Raw genomic sequence first — 15,073 nt, forward strand, 5'->3', positions numbered from 1 at the left:
TTTTTTTTAAGACAGTCCCGCTCTGTCGCCCAGGCTGGAGGGCAGTGGCGTGCTCTCAGCTCATTGCAACCTCTGCCTCCTCCTAGGTTCAAGCGATTTTCCTGCCCCAGCCTCCCAAGTCGCTGGAACTATAGGCACATGCCACCATGCCCAGCTAATTTTTGTATTTTTAGTAGAGCAGGGTTTCACCATGTTGGCCAGGCCATTTTTAAACTCCTGATCTCAAGTGGTTCACCCATCTTGGCCTCCCAAAGTGCTGGGATTACAGGCATGAGCCACCACGCCCAGCCTACTCCATCTTTTTGACTCTCTTTCTGGCTTTGACAATGTAGGCAGTTTCAATTTCATCATATATGTGGGTTGAAACTTTATTTTAGGAATAATCTGGGATGTAAGAATACCACTGCTTCTTCAAAAGCAGATCATTTTGTGGACTGTACTCAGATATGCAAAACATAGCCTCATCCACTGAGTCCTGCCTCCCAGGGCTGGCGTGGAGTCCACAGTACAGCCTGGTGAGGATTCTGGGTGCGGCTGCAGTGGTAGTGGGCCCTGTCTTGCCTGGTGCTCTTTTTATAGCCTACAGAAATGCAACTGATGACTCAACTATTATACCTTGATAAATGAAATAAACAAAATTCAGTCCCCAACACTGGTGAAGATGGGCATTCAGGCAGTATCTACGCTGCAAATGTCCATGCTATAAAGAATCACTGGAAATGAAGAGCTCTGTGCTCCTTCTGTGGTGTTGTTCTGGCAAATCTCCTTTTCCTTCTTTCCCTGGTCTGAAGGATTATTCCTCTTTTCTATGAGAGTGCAGCTGAAGATGCTCATAGTCTCCTCATTTCAAACCTGGAGGCAGGCTGAGGTGGATGCCCCTTCTCTGTGGTTTCCATAGCAAAGTGCTCTGTGCACATCTGGGACTCACATTTCTCTCATTCTGCAATTCTCCATTTCACTAAATAGATTGTATTTCTGATTCCACCACCATGCCTGGCTCAATCAGTGTACACTGAACAAATCTCTTTTTAAAAGAATGTCATATTCTAGAAATCATGGATAGTATGCTGTATTATCATGGATAGTTCAATCATAGATAGTTCATATGCTGTGTTATTATGGATAGTTCAATCATAGTTCAATGTCAGGTAAGTCAAACAGACTTTGTATAGCAGAGCAGGAGGACTTAATGTACTTTCTTTACATTGTTTCCACAGGGGAAAACTGTACTGAAAATGCCAAACAACTGAATTAAAAATGAATTTCTGGAACTCAACACTCAAAATCAGAGGCTGTTCAGAGAGCACGTATCTACTGCTAATTTCTAACTAAATGATAGGGCTTCTGCGTCTGAGAACGATGATACTGGAACAGAAATGAAACGTTGCTAGAGGACAGTGCTAGAAGTGTGTGGACAAAACTGTCTTCTTGTTCTAGTCCATGCAACTTCCCTTGATTAATGAGAGCCATGTCTAGGTGAGAAAAGCAATCAGAGGGCTTCAGCTGTGCCAGCATAAATGGAATGCATCAATAGTATTGTTGCTTGCACATGAGACCTGTCAGTAAATGATCCACTAAAAAGCAATGATTCTACCTTTTTCATTCATTTTAAATCCTTACCTATGTTTTCACTCCTGGTGCTGACTATTCTCCTTTTTTTCCAACAAGGATATCAATTCACAGTCAAGATGTGGAGCTCTGAGCAGTCTGCTGGTACAATATATACCCAGAAGTGTATATCATTCCTTCTACGTAGGGACTTTTCCACCTGTAATTCTGAATATCGTTTAGGCAGGAGCTAAATGTGATATATGTCAGCTAATGAACTGACTGGCATAGAAACCAAAATCCACCAGGGAGAAAGGCAAAACTACTGACATATTTTCAGCTGTAACCAGCTCAGACTGTAATTGCCTAATGCCTAATAAATTGGGGGGATAAAGAACTGAAATCTCCTTTAGAAATAACTACTTTAGAATTTCATGGGAAAATCTAATAGTAAACCTTGATGTGCTTGGGACTGTGAAAATAATTTAAGTCTTTAACCAGACTTAAGTTATATACATAGACATGTATATTATACACACATGTGAAAAGGGAAAAATTGGGCCAGAAAAATAAGAGTTATCCAACATTGGATTAAACATATGCTTGAGCAAACTTCCTGAGGGCAAGGATTGTATATTTAAGCTTTCTGGCTGAGAGATGCAGTGTGTGGAAAGTGGCTAGAATCAGATAAACAAGGATCTGAATTCCAGTTCTGCCACCTGCTAGCTGTTGGACCTTAAGCAAATTACTAAACCACTCTACTCTCGACCTCTTCATCTGTAAAGAGGAGAAAATTCTTCCTATTTCCTAGAAATGTCATGGAGAGAGCACTTCGCATGTAGTAGGTGCTCAATAAATGAGGCTTACTTCCTCATCCCTTCTTTGCATACTCTGTGGCACAAAAGACACCACTAGGAAGCTTCTAACACTCTCCCCTTCACATACCCTTGGTCAGGAAGCTACCAGCAGATGAAGTGCAATAAAATGAGAGAGTAAACAAACAGAGAGACAAAACGGATCCAGAGACAGGGAACCTGATGAAGGAAAGGAGTGAAGGGATTCTACGTATGGTGGCAGGAGTCGTAGCAGGACAGCTGTATCAGCAGGCCCAGAGAACACCCATTCAGGCTGTGGCTGGGGATGGAGGGCTCCTATGGAGACAGGTTTGTATCAATGTGGAAAATGTATTGAGAAATGTTTCATGAAGCTGTTAGATGGTATGACAAGACAGCCAGAGATTTAGGGAAACTTCACAAACTAAAGAAAAGTTAGGTACATCACCCCCGGATAAGAATTAAACCACAGTATACTGCTTTTCCTGGCAGTAAATACTATTTATCACTTCATAAATTCTGGAAGCACTGATATGAACTTAACTAAATTTTTTATCTGGCTACATCACGGCAAAAGGGAAGAGAACGAAAGGGTTGAAAATAGAATTAAATCTTCATCTACTATAATAAGATGTAATGGATACTGCCTAAAATGAATTAATCAAGAGGTACCAGGTACAGATGCATTTAGGTACATAATGATCAGTACCAGAAGAAGCAACTGAAAACGATGAAAGCGGTTTCCTCTCGAGACTAAAAAGAGTGACGGAAAAGGGGCCAGGAAACAGCTTTTGCATTTTAACATTATTTGTCTTTTTAAACTATGTTCACATGTTACTTTGATAAAGGTAAGACTCAAATTTAAAAATGAAGATAGTATTTGCATTTTGGAATCATAAAATTCAAAATAATAGAATAAAACTGTAACTAAGGCAGTGAGCAAGATGTGATCACTCAAGGTAAAATCCTTAGCCACAAGTTTGGGTCCAGACTTGCTGTATTACGTCTCCTGTTCCCATGCCCTTCCTACCACACACATACCCCACTTATTACATTTCTCATAGTAGTGAGCATGGTTTGCCACGTATATGTGATTTAAGTATTTGCTGAATGATAAATAGCTATACCAATTGCCAAATTATTTTTCCATGGTGATTTTGAATGAGCTTAGTCTGGGAAGCTCAGGTGTCATACCTGGAGTTCCTAGTTTTCTTCTGTCTGCAGGAGTAAGATTATCACATATTAAAAGGTTTCAGAAAGCTCTGCCTGTAACCTGATTCTGAGGTAGACACTCCTCAGGTCTAATCCGTTTTATACAATGCATGGGTGTGCCAGAGACTCATTTGAAACAACTGATATTTGAGTGAGGCAATGTAATGGGCATTTTAATTATGCATTCCTGTAAGGTTTGTATCTCCTATTCATGGGTTAAGCTAGAACACTGGTTTGCAAACTGTCCTGAAGGAACTTACAGTTCTGGGAGGTGCCTTAGGAAAATCCTGAAAAGGCAGCAGGTGATGGAGTGGGGAGGAGAATAAGGGATATAAAAAGTGTTCTTGCTAAAAGAAAGTGTGAAAATCATTGACATACATCTTCAGAAAACATTATACCTGTAACCACATTATCTCAGCTTGCTGGAGGACAGTCTTTACTGAATTAAAGTTTAATATTCATATATTATGAATATAAATATTCATAAAATTCATTTAAGATTTTATAATGCAGCCTAAATAGAGCAACATCAAATAATATTCAGATAAGATTTTACAATGCAGCTTAAAAACAGAAATATCAAAGTCAACAGTGTCATGGTGTCTTTCCAAAATTTCCAGTAGAAGATTCCATCATGTTACCTAACTCCCCCAATGATAAATGTACCTTTTAATTTATTTCCGGGAAAAAATTTGCCTCCATTTAATGAATGTGTATGGCTTTCATATATTTTTTAAAACAAAACAAAACTTCTGTATTCCCACATCACTCCTTTTGACTTTAGTTGCTTGGAAACTCAGATTTAAATGAGGGCTCACTTTTGGAAATCACACATTGCAAGTATCTGCTAACATTTAATTTGTATTATTTTATTGGAGGGTGCTTATTTGCCACAAGAGGCAAGTTAATGTTTGTCAGTTCCCTCCAAGGCGCAGGCCCTGTGTTTGTTGTATACTTCATGGGTTATTTCATGCACCACGGAAAATTTGCAACGATCCTGCAAAATAGGTATTGCCATTCTAATTTTACAGATGACACAGCTTAGTTTCAGGGAATTGAAATAACTTGGCCAGAGTCACATAGACTTGAAGATACTGACAACATTTTTGGAGTAATATATAATTTCTCAGTAATGTATATTTTAGATTTAAATTAATATAAAAATTATTCAAACCCATTTCATTTCCTTTGATTTTAAGATTATAAAATCAATAGACAGGCTACAGTCTATAACATATACACACACTCCCACTGCAAAACTTCTTTCCCTTCTTTCCTTTGCCCTGCCTTTTTTCCCTTTTTTCTTTGCCTGTATATTGACAGTTTCTCTCAGGTACTGTGTTTGCCCTTGGTAATACAAAGATCAATTACATATAGACATGGTTTCAAGGAGCTTGAAGTCTAGTGGAGGAGTTATAGCATAGACTTAACTACAACTCAAGGTAGAAAGCAAGGAAAGTAATGACAGATGCCAAATGCTTTGTGAGTTCAGAGAGGGGAAAAAGAAATTTCATGGTCCCAACCCTCCAGGAGGTCATAGTTCAGTGGACCACAGACCTAAACAAAATTATAATACAGCATGATCAGAACTATACTGAAAGGTTTGCACTGTGCTGTGGGTACTAGAGGGAGAAGAAACTAACTTTGTTTCATGAAAAGGGGTAATTACAGCAACATGGACACTCAGGGAAGGGGATGGAGGGGGTGAAGGGCTGGGGTTCCAAGATACCAGCAGAAGTGCCCAAGGAGGTGGGCGGGATGTCATAGCCAGTAGGGATCAGGCAGTGGAAGGACAAAAGGCATTCATAGTGAGGAGAGCTGATGCTGTGAAGTCAAGCCCCAGGAAATGATTGGATCTGCAGTAAAGCTGCAATTCCAGGAAGAAGGCCTGGCAAAAGCAACAGAGACAACTGGAACCCCAGTTACTGGCCTCATCCCTAAGGAGTATGGAAACGGCAAAATTGCTTACACACACTGTCCAACTACCATCTGGAGGGATAAGGTAGCTGGAAAGGAGGAGGCAAAAAGGAGAATTACAGTGTCAAAGCACAAAGGTAGCAGCAGTGGAGGCAGAGATGTGGATGGTCATGCTGTGGCGTCAGCAGGAGCACCTGGGAAGGGAGATAGAAAGTGTGCTGACTGCAAAGGTTCTGAGCCTGGTTCAGAGTGGGGCTCAAAGGGGTACAAGACTTAATGGAAAGTCATTTTTGAAGAATGCTGGGTTTTGAGCATGTTTGAAGATAGAAAGGAGAGAGTAAAGATGTAAAACGCAATGCCTGATGGAATACATCTTCTGGGGCAAGAGCTGAAGTTCAATGCTGGCCTCTGAGAAGTGGCACTCGGGGCCCAAGGGAGAGAATGGGACAGAGAACGGGTAAATTCTTGACATTCTGAGGTCAGCAGGAGCTGCTCCCTCCAGTGTGTTCTCTATCCTGCTACTCGAGTGCCTTTTATAAAGGGCACTTTGATTCACTGACATTCAACACATTGGAATTAATCAATTATCTTTTGCCAGGCACAAGTTATATTTCTGCTTAAAAACAATCTATGCAGTTTTTTTCATGACTTTCCATTGCCTTCAGGATGAGAGAAAAAAAGTCACTCGGAGTATCTCAATGAAACTCTCTTACTTTACTTTCACCCATATGATTCTTCAGAATATAGGCCACTCCAGCCCCCATCAATATCGCCTCTTCAGAATTCCATCCCATAGATTTGACCCATGGGTTAGCTGAGAGGGAATTCCCTGCTTTCCAGCTCTGACAGTTAGACCTGGAAGGACTAGGACTCAAACTAAGACTAGGTCCATGGGCAAATGGTGTTTAGAGGGCAGACTTGGTATACAGGAAGGTGGAAGTGCTAGCTCCTGTTCCCAACTTCTGTGGGGAGAGGGGCTCTTAAATCCCCAGAACAGAAGAAAGGATCATAAGGCAATGGTATAATTTATTTGTCCACTTGTTCAACAACTATGTTTTGGCTTCCTGCAACATAGTAGGTGTGTTACGGGTTGGAATACAGGGTGAATAAGACAGATGCAACCCCTATATTCAACGAACTTACAGTCTAGTTGGGGAAGATTCACGAGAACAAAGATATATGAGGGGTAATACATGCTCAAAGAGAGGAAGCAGAGGGATCTACCAGAGCAAATAAGATGGGGGCTAATCCAGACTGGGAGGCCAGGGAATGTTTCTGGGGAAAACGATGTCTTAGCTGAGACTGAAGAAAGTTTAGTATTAGGTTAACCAAGCCTAGTAGAGCAGAAGAGTGTTCCAGGCAGAAGAAACAGCATATTTGAAGACCTGGGGGTAAGAGAAAGCATGACACTTCTCAGGAACTGAAGGACATTTATTATGAAGGTTGCCAAGTGCAGAGTATATATGAGTTTGGAGAAAGGATGGGTAGGAGTCAAGGGAAGAGAAAGGCTGGGAATGAAAACCAGTGACTTTGGAGAACTTGGCAGAATTCAGATAATACAGGGCTTTATAAGCTCCATATGGAGCTGGACTTTCTCCTGAGAAAATGAAGTCTATTTAAAAGTTTTATGCAGGTGATGACATGATCAAATTCCTATTTTAGAATCCTCACTCTGGTTCCACATTGGCAAGACTGGGAGGAGGCAGGCCAGGTAGCAAGCATGAGAAGCAAGTAAGGACAATGGTCAGAAGCTGTTCTGGATATGTTTTGCTCAAGGGCATGTCCATTCAGGACTCATTCATCTATGCCACAGACTGAGGGATGTGGAGATGGGCTGGCCAGCTTATTAGTTCTCATGCCCCTTCCCAGCATGGATCCTCTCCCAGGAAATGTCCCTTCATCACTGCTGCCAATAATAACTCCAATGGTTACGTGTACTCACTCCTGACCTTTCAAGGACTGCCATGAAACAGTCTCAAGAAGGTCAGGGAAAACAGGCTAGTTCAAAATTGGTCTATAGGGAAAGGGACAAAGAAGAGAGAGTACAAGCTAAGGCGAGAAAGAACTGGGCAAAGACCCAGAGACACAGTAGAGATGTGAGCCAAAGACCAAAGACCACACTCCTGTGCTCACCCACACAGACCTGTGGACTACCAAGTAGGACCCGATAAGCTCCCTGTTTATGAAATTCATGTTTCATAAAGGCAGAGCTGAACTTAAGACCCTGTGGAAAGGAAACAGTGGAAAATGCTAGTGGTTAAGGGTGGAGGGAACTCACGGTAGAATGAAGGGGAAACAGATCAACCACCCCCATTCTTTCAACCTCGGGGACTTTGAAAACTTGATTTTGCAGGATGCACAGGGAAGTAGTCATTGGCTTCCCTCTATTATGTTTGACTTAATTTACTGCTTGGAGAATTAGGCACCACTTTATTGTTCACATTCATTGCATCAAATGCAAACATTGAGCTAGAGTTCTCTAATTAGTATCCAGAGAGCTGCCTAGTCTGTGCGTATGTGTGTATGTGTTTAAGTTTGGTTTCTTCTGCTGGAAACACAATGTAAAAGAGTTAAGATGATTCACTGACATTACATCTCTCTGATCCCAGTAGTCTAAACATTTGTACAGTCTTCTGTTTGAAACCCAGAACTCCTTATAGTAAACACCTTCTGAATCTCAAGTCTTTGTGCCTAACTTTAATTAACCATTAATGTGCAAATTTACTGATGAGTGCACTGGCTAAATGGGTTTTTGCCTCGTTTGGATTTCACAAAAAGAACCGCCACCCCCTTCTACCAAACTGATAACAACTGACATCTGATTAGAAAAGGCAAAACTAATTAGAATGAGTGCAAAGGGGATTGTTTGAGTCACCTACATTAATGCACACTACAGTTAAATATCTGTCAGATTTTCCATTAACCCTCTTGCATTTCCATCTCCAGGTTCAAATCTATTTCTTAACCCTACACCCTTTCTTTCTCTAGCTGGAAACTTGGTATTCAACAGGCTAACTTACCGACTAATGCTTTAAATGCACAGCTCTTATTGATGGATGTGACGCACAGACAAAGACCTTGGAATGAGAATAACAGAAGCCATTCCCCTAACTGTGGAGTTGAACCGTACGTATTATGATCCCAAGTCTAACATGTTCTTCTTGTTATTGTGTTTATTTCTTTATTGAGGGATATGAGTTAATTGTTGCTTTACACAAATTCACACCATTGTGCTCTGCGCTATTACATACTAGGATAACAAAATAAAACAAAAGAAAGTAGAATATCCAGCAAATAGAGTTCTATTCTGTGAAAGGTTAAAATAACATGTTTAAAATGAAAACTTGTTGACTTAGGGGAAACGTCCACATGATTTTTGCTCACTTCTTATATAGAATGGACTGTTAAGGATTGAGAAAATGTAATGTAATCACCCAATGGGAATTCATGAAGTAATAGGGACAGATACCTCCTTCAGATCAAAAGCTCAGCCAGGGAAGGAACCATGTTTTCCTGATCTTTTAGATTATATGGGTATGAAAGGGGTCATTTAATCTTTTTATCTCCAGCTCCTGGCACATTGATCAGGAGCTCAAATGCTCAATACATTTTCATCATATGAATGAATGAAGCAAGAATTATGGTTTCATCCCATTGTGAAACTCTAACAGTGATCCTAAAAAGGTTCTTAAATTCAAATGGATGATGTTAAAGAGAAAGAGAATGAAAAAAAATTTCTTTATTATGTAAAATACCTAACAAAACTCCAGAAATGTTTGCTTTAAAAATTAAACTGCATTCTCACTTCTTTGTTTGTTTTTTTTTTTTTCCTATTTTAATCTGGGAACAGAGGTACCAAGAATCCCAGCAGCAAATCAGCCTAGCAACAGAAAGAAAAATAAGCCTGCAATATGATGAAAATAGCTCAAATTGAAAACAATCTGATTATTTAATTTTTTAAAAACTGAAAATTGTATGCTTCCATTACTGCACCACAATTTCTTCTTTGTTCTCAGGTGTAGCATCAGTGTCAAGAACTGTGCCTGGCAAATAGCAGGCAGGCAATAAATATGATTTTAAACAAGTGAATAGAAGCTCAGCCAGAGCTAAGAACAGAGCGATATTCACTAAGTTCATGACTCCTGGTAGGCAGATCAGGAAACAGAGATGTGTGGATTCAGATAAGGCAAAGTCAGTGTGAATTTGGCTAAAGATCCCTCCCTGTATTGGAACTGACTTAAATTTTGCCTGAGGTGGTGATTTTGCCTGGGACTGTAGAAAACACTGAAATTTCCAACATGTATCATAAAGAAGGCCCTGACATCACAACCCAAACCATCTCTACCTATTTCCTTAATTTAGGCAGCATAGTAATTATGAGTCCTGGATGTAAAATTAGGGTAATTACTAACTGTAACCCTGAGCAAGTGATTTGATCTTTCTGAGCATCAGTGTCACCACTTGTGAAAAACAGTTGATCATATCTACCATTTGAGTATTCGTATAAGGCACAGAGTTAGTGCTAATGTTAAGACAATCAACAGAATAACAACAAAAAAACAAAAAAGATACCAAGTTCCTCCTGCTGATTTTCCAGTCATGATTCTTCAATACTAATTACATCGACATAGGTATCTGGAAATTCACTTTGCATCCTGGTCAAGAACTGGTTCTATGGAATATTAAAGACAAATTTTTCTTTCCTTTGCAAACTTAAAAGATAAATGGTGAAATGTTAAAGATAAAATGAAAATGTAAACATAATGCTCCTGGCCTCCCACTGACAACACACAATATATCTGTATCAACCTTGTTCCTTCTTGCCAAAACTCAGCCAAGGTGAGTTATAAAGATATCATCTAATGGTCAAGAGTCATTTGCAGTGATCACCTAGCATCTCTTGAGTCTCTATTCCATCTTCACTACAGATTTCATGTCATTATAGTTACCCTTGACCGCAGGTATGTCACCATTTTTTTTTTGGCCTCCTTGAACAAGTTCACAATATACTGACTAATTTTGTTTCTCGGCTTCTGTAGGACTTTGGCTTGGTTTTGTCTTTGGCCCTCTATGCTCCTGACTTCCTGTACCCTACTCTAGCCTATAAACCCAAACTCTGGCACCAGCCTAATTTGGTGATCCTTCAGCCAACCTCTAGGATCCAGTGAAGGAGTGGCTTGGATGTTATATTACTATAAAACACTAAATTCATGATTATTTTCTCATTGGAAAAGGCATTTCCAGCTGATACAAGATTTCTATTTCTTCTCCGGCAATTTCATTGGACAATTATAAGGACTCAGAGGTACTGTCAGCATAAGAGAGTTACATTGATGTCTCCACTGCCTCCCAGGCCAATTTGGAAACAATTTTCTGGGTGTTCATTCTTAAGATCGGATATATACAATACTACCTTAAAGAAGTGGGGCAGAGAACACTAGGAGATGTGCCTGATTTACACCAAGGGTGTAATATGGTGTAGTGAAGGATATGATGTAGTGAAGGAAAAGCTTGGCTAGGAAGAGAGAGCAGGGTGAGGTTATTAATATATGATTGAGGAGCTTGGCTTTAAACTAAGGAGGCAATGTACGAATTTATGTTTCAGTCATAACAAACCATCCATTCACTGGCTGCCTTCCCTCCAAGAAGTTTTAGAGATGGGAGAATTCTAAACCAAATATAGAATCCACTTGAGTTGCATGGATCCAATGTTAGAAAATAATTCACAGTTTTAAGTGACTGATTATATAGCTCTGAAAAAGATCACTTTTTGGTTAAAGAGGTAAGCACTTTTGGCTTAAACCTCACGAGCCATGATCAACGAGTAACTCTTTCACAACTTAAAGAAGTGTTCAGTGACTTGAAGATAAATCAGAAACACATGCATTGCATCCCTGTCTTGCCCTCTCCCTTAATCCTCAAATCAGGAAGGGAAGAAAATTATAGCAAGAGGTATCTCCATTTGCCAAGCTACAAATATTAGCAAGACAAGAGTCTGTTGAAGACATTTTGTAAAATACCAAGCAGCATTTATTCTCCCAGTTTCTAGGGAAGAGATTACTTAAAACCACCCCAAGCATGGAACAATAGGATTTATCAAACAATTTTATTATGCTGCATCCATCTCTCAGACATCATTTACCTCTAGGAAAACAGAGGTAGGTACACAGTAAAGGCGAAGGGGCATAGGAATGTCCTTCATTCAGTCTCTAGCTGAAAATGTGGATCTGTCTGGGTTCAGAGTTCTGACAGGTAAAGAGAAAGTCACCTTTGCACATCTATGGGGTAAACTGCAAGCAACTGATCAACAAATTCAATCTATTAATTTGTAGCAGAGAACCAAGATTTCCATCAATCACAAGGCTAAAGAGCTCCAAGTAACAAATCCCATAGTAAACAGTCCTATGTTTGACACAAAGTGAGTATGACAAGCAGAAACACAAAAATACATGACTAGCATTTTCCTTTAGGATGTTTTAGTTGACAAATTTAAGAGTTGCTTAATTCCAAATCCCCCACCCTACCAATGATTTTGGTCATGAGTAATGGAGATTTAGCTGTTCTGGCATGAGAATAGACATTTGTACTGTCTTTATAGATGGTAGAGTTAAACACTCTCTCTAAGTTGAGAATACATGCCAACACACTAGATGAGACAGTAAGAATCAGAAACTTAGAAGTATGTATATCAAATAAAAGTTGCTTCTCCAAATAAACATCTTAAGAAGAAGCTCACTTTCTTTAACTGCCTTCAGAGAAAGCTCACACACCGCACTTGCAATGCAGTCTTGCCACATCATAGTTATCCCTTGGTTTTGACCTAAAGCAGCATGACCCGGCTTGACTGTTTGCAAAAATTGCCTTGATAGGATGAATGTTATAGTGTTGGTAATAATCTACCAAATGTGCTTTAAGCCCTGGAGACAATCCCCAGAGAAAACTCTATAGCTGTATTGAACAATAGCATCATTATTAGGATGTGTACACTTCCCTCCTAAATGTGAATGCTTATCAAAGGTAATACTTACTTGACTACACAGCTGTAGTATACTTGCTGAAAACTCAGACACATGACTTTGGAATCATATGTTATGGGATTATTGAGTTGGAAGAGACAATGTGGTTCAGTCTATAAAGCTGGGACAAAACTTTAAATGGGTGGCTACTCTCTGCACAGAAGAGAGGTCCTTAACTTGAAATGCTGCCACATTTCCATTACTTTTTAAGGGCCTTTTGGAAGAGATGAAAATTACCTCCTTATCATATGTGTCATATGCCCTAGGAGAATGTAAAACATTATCTAAGGCATTGGAAGATGTTTGCTGATTCGGCCGTCAGCACCCATTGGTGTGCTTGGGTCCTAGAAACTTGGGTGGGGACTAAGAGGTCAGAAATATGGTTTACAGTTGCTGATATCAGCAGTATCTCTGGAAACATGACAGAGGATGTTGGAGGTGGCAGGGAGGCTCCCAGAAAATGACTGATGGGGCACCGAAGATCTATATTTCCTATTGTAAGTTGTTTATTTTGGTTAACTCCATAATGTTTACCCTCAGGAAGGCTAACAATTACACAGGTGTGTGTGTGTGTGTGTGTGTGTGTGTGTGTGTATAAAATTCTTTAGCATCTCTAAAGAATAGAGATTTAGGATATGTTTTTATCCCAAAGGACTTAATCTGCTATGTAGATTATGTAAGTAGGAGTCAACATTAGCAGAATATTCTTTCTAAGAATTCCACAATGATCTACAAAGATCCCAGCATATCCTACCTGTGACCTGTAGATCCTAGTGGCTAAAAGTATAGGCTTAGAAGTAGATTATCAGAGCCCTGTAGCTGCTACTTATTATCTGTGTGACCTTGGAAAAGCTATTGAGCCTCCCTGTGCCTCAATTCTGTTACCTGTAACATGGAAATAATGGCATTTCCCTCAAACGGATGAAACGAGATGCCATAAGTAAGGGAGGCGGAAGTCATGCTGGTTATAAATGCTAACTTATTGCTATCTCATTATTTATAATTTTCATTTTTATAGTCAGAAGTCTGGGCCTAGAAAGGGTAAACCGCAACACACTCAGGCTGCTGGATCATGGAATAATGAAGGATAATTCTCTTTTATTTCCCCAATACTCTTTATGTTAGGATTTGGGATTTACTCCAATGCCTCTCCTATACCATAGCAGTGCTTGTTTAAAAACAACATTTGGTGGTTTATGGCTCTTGCCATAATCATAATAGTAATCAACTTACTCTAGACTCTGGGTTGAGAATTACCTCATTTTATTTTCAATACACCCCTAAGATATTTTCTTTTCACCCCTATTGATAGGTGAGGAAATAAGCGTAGAGAAGTTCAGTGAGTTCCTTGAGGTGACACAGCTAGGACTGTCAGAGTAAGAATCTGAACCTACATTCATCTAAATCAAGGTGCCTACATATAGCATTAGAAAATGGTACCACAACTTGCTTTTAAATGCTCCCAAAATTGCCTGGGTTAAAAAAGAAATTTTGTAAAAAAATATATGTGTGTGTTTGTGTGTGTGTGTATGACTCCAAGTCCATTCTTCATAATCCATAATTTTTTAAAAACCCACTTCTTAAGTGGAAAAGAGCTGAAAGCGGTCCTTAGTGCCTAATTTTTGAATTCTCGTTGAGTCTGGTGTTCTGGTCAACATCTAGGGCAAAGGTTAGCCTGGACAGAGTTTGTGGTGTTTGTGGCATTCTTTTCTGGGCAGTAGCCATGAAAACTACTCTAGGAATGTTGTTGGAATTAGGCTCTGTACCATCCCACTGTCCTGAGATATTATTCTGACATATTATGTGCTATCTTTGGGCTTAGACAGATAACGTAGACCTGTCAAATTACACACACAAAGCAATATTCAAAGTTCCTTCCTTCCTTCCTTCCAGGAAGAGTCTTTTCTTTCAAGTTCCCTGGGGATCAGGGCTTACTCATCAGTATGTGCTCTGGAGGCACAGAGCTATGTCTTCATACTGCTCATATCTGGGGTGGATTAAACCTCTGTTTTATGTTAACCAAAGGACATAAGGTAACCAGAGATTTTTTTCTCTGTTTATTCGTGATGATTTCATCCTTTATCACTTAACTCAGGCATTACTTTTCCAGAAGCCTTCCCTGATTTCCCTGTGCTGGGTCAGATACCCAAACTCTGTGCTCTCATATCGTTATTCTTTCCACCTCATATTAAAATGGTAGTTTAAAATCCTGTCTCTCTTTCCTTACTGTTCTTGCAGACAGGGATCATGTTTTATTTAGGCCTGATACTCGGTCCACATGCATCACAGGGAGTCATCGCAGGACCATTATGATGGATTGGGCATTTAGATATTCTAGTTGGTTGGTGCAGGTATAGATCAGTCATGTAATACTCAATCCCACCTCTGGCTTTATTCCAATAACTTAGCATAATTATAACATCTTGTACTCAGAAAGTGCATGCTGACTTAATGACTAATTTACTGCCTGGATAAATGACCATCTGATTGACAACTGGATATGTCACTAATGGCACATGTTATAATGCTCTATTCTGAGTAAGACCT

General features: G+C 39.7%; 1 protein-coding gene across 1 annotated transcript in view; it reads right to left on the bottom strand.

Annotated features, from left to right (window-relative positions):
• Positions 1 to 15,073, bottom strand: part of MAML2 (mastermind like transcriptional coactivator 2) — a 371,737-nt gene that overhangs the window by 98,114 nt on the left and 258,550 nt on the right. The window lies entirely within an intron of this gene.

The sequence above is a fragment of the Cebus imitator genome, unplaced genomic scaffold, assembly GCF_001604975.1.
Source record: "Cebus imitator isolate Cc_AM_T3 unplaced genomic scaffold, Cebus_imitator-1.0 Scaffold336, whole genome shotgun sequence".
Taxonomy (NCBI): Eukaryota; Metazoa; Chordata; class Mammalia; order Primates; family Cebidae; genus Cebus; species Cebus imitator.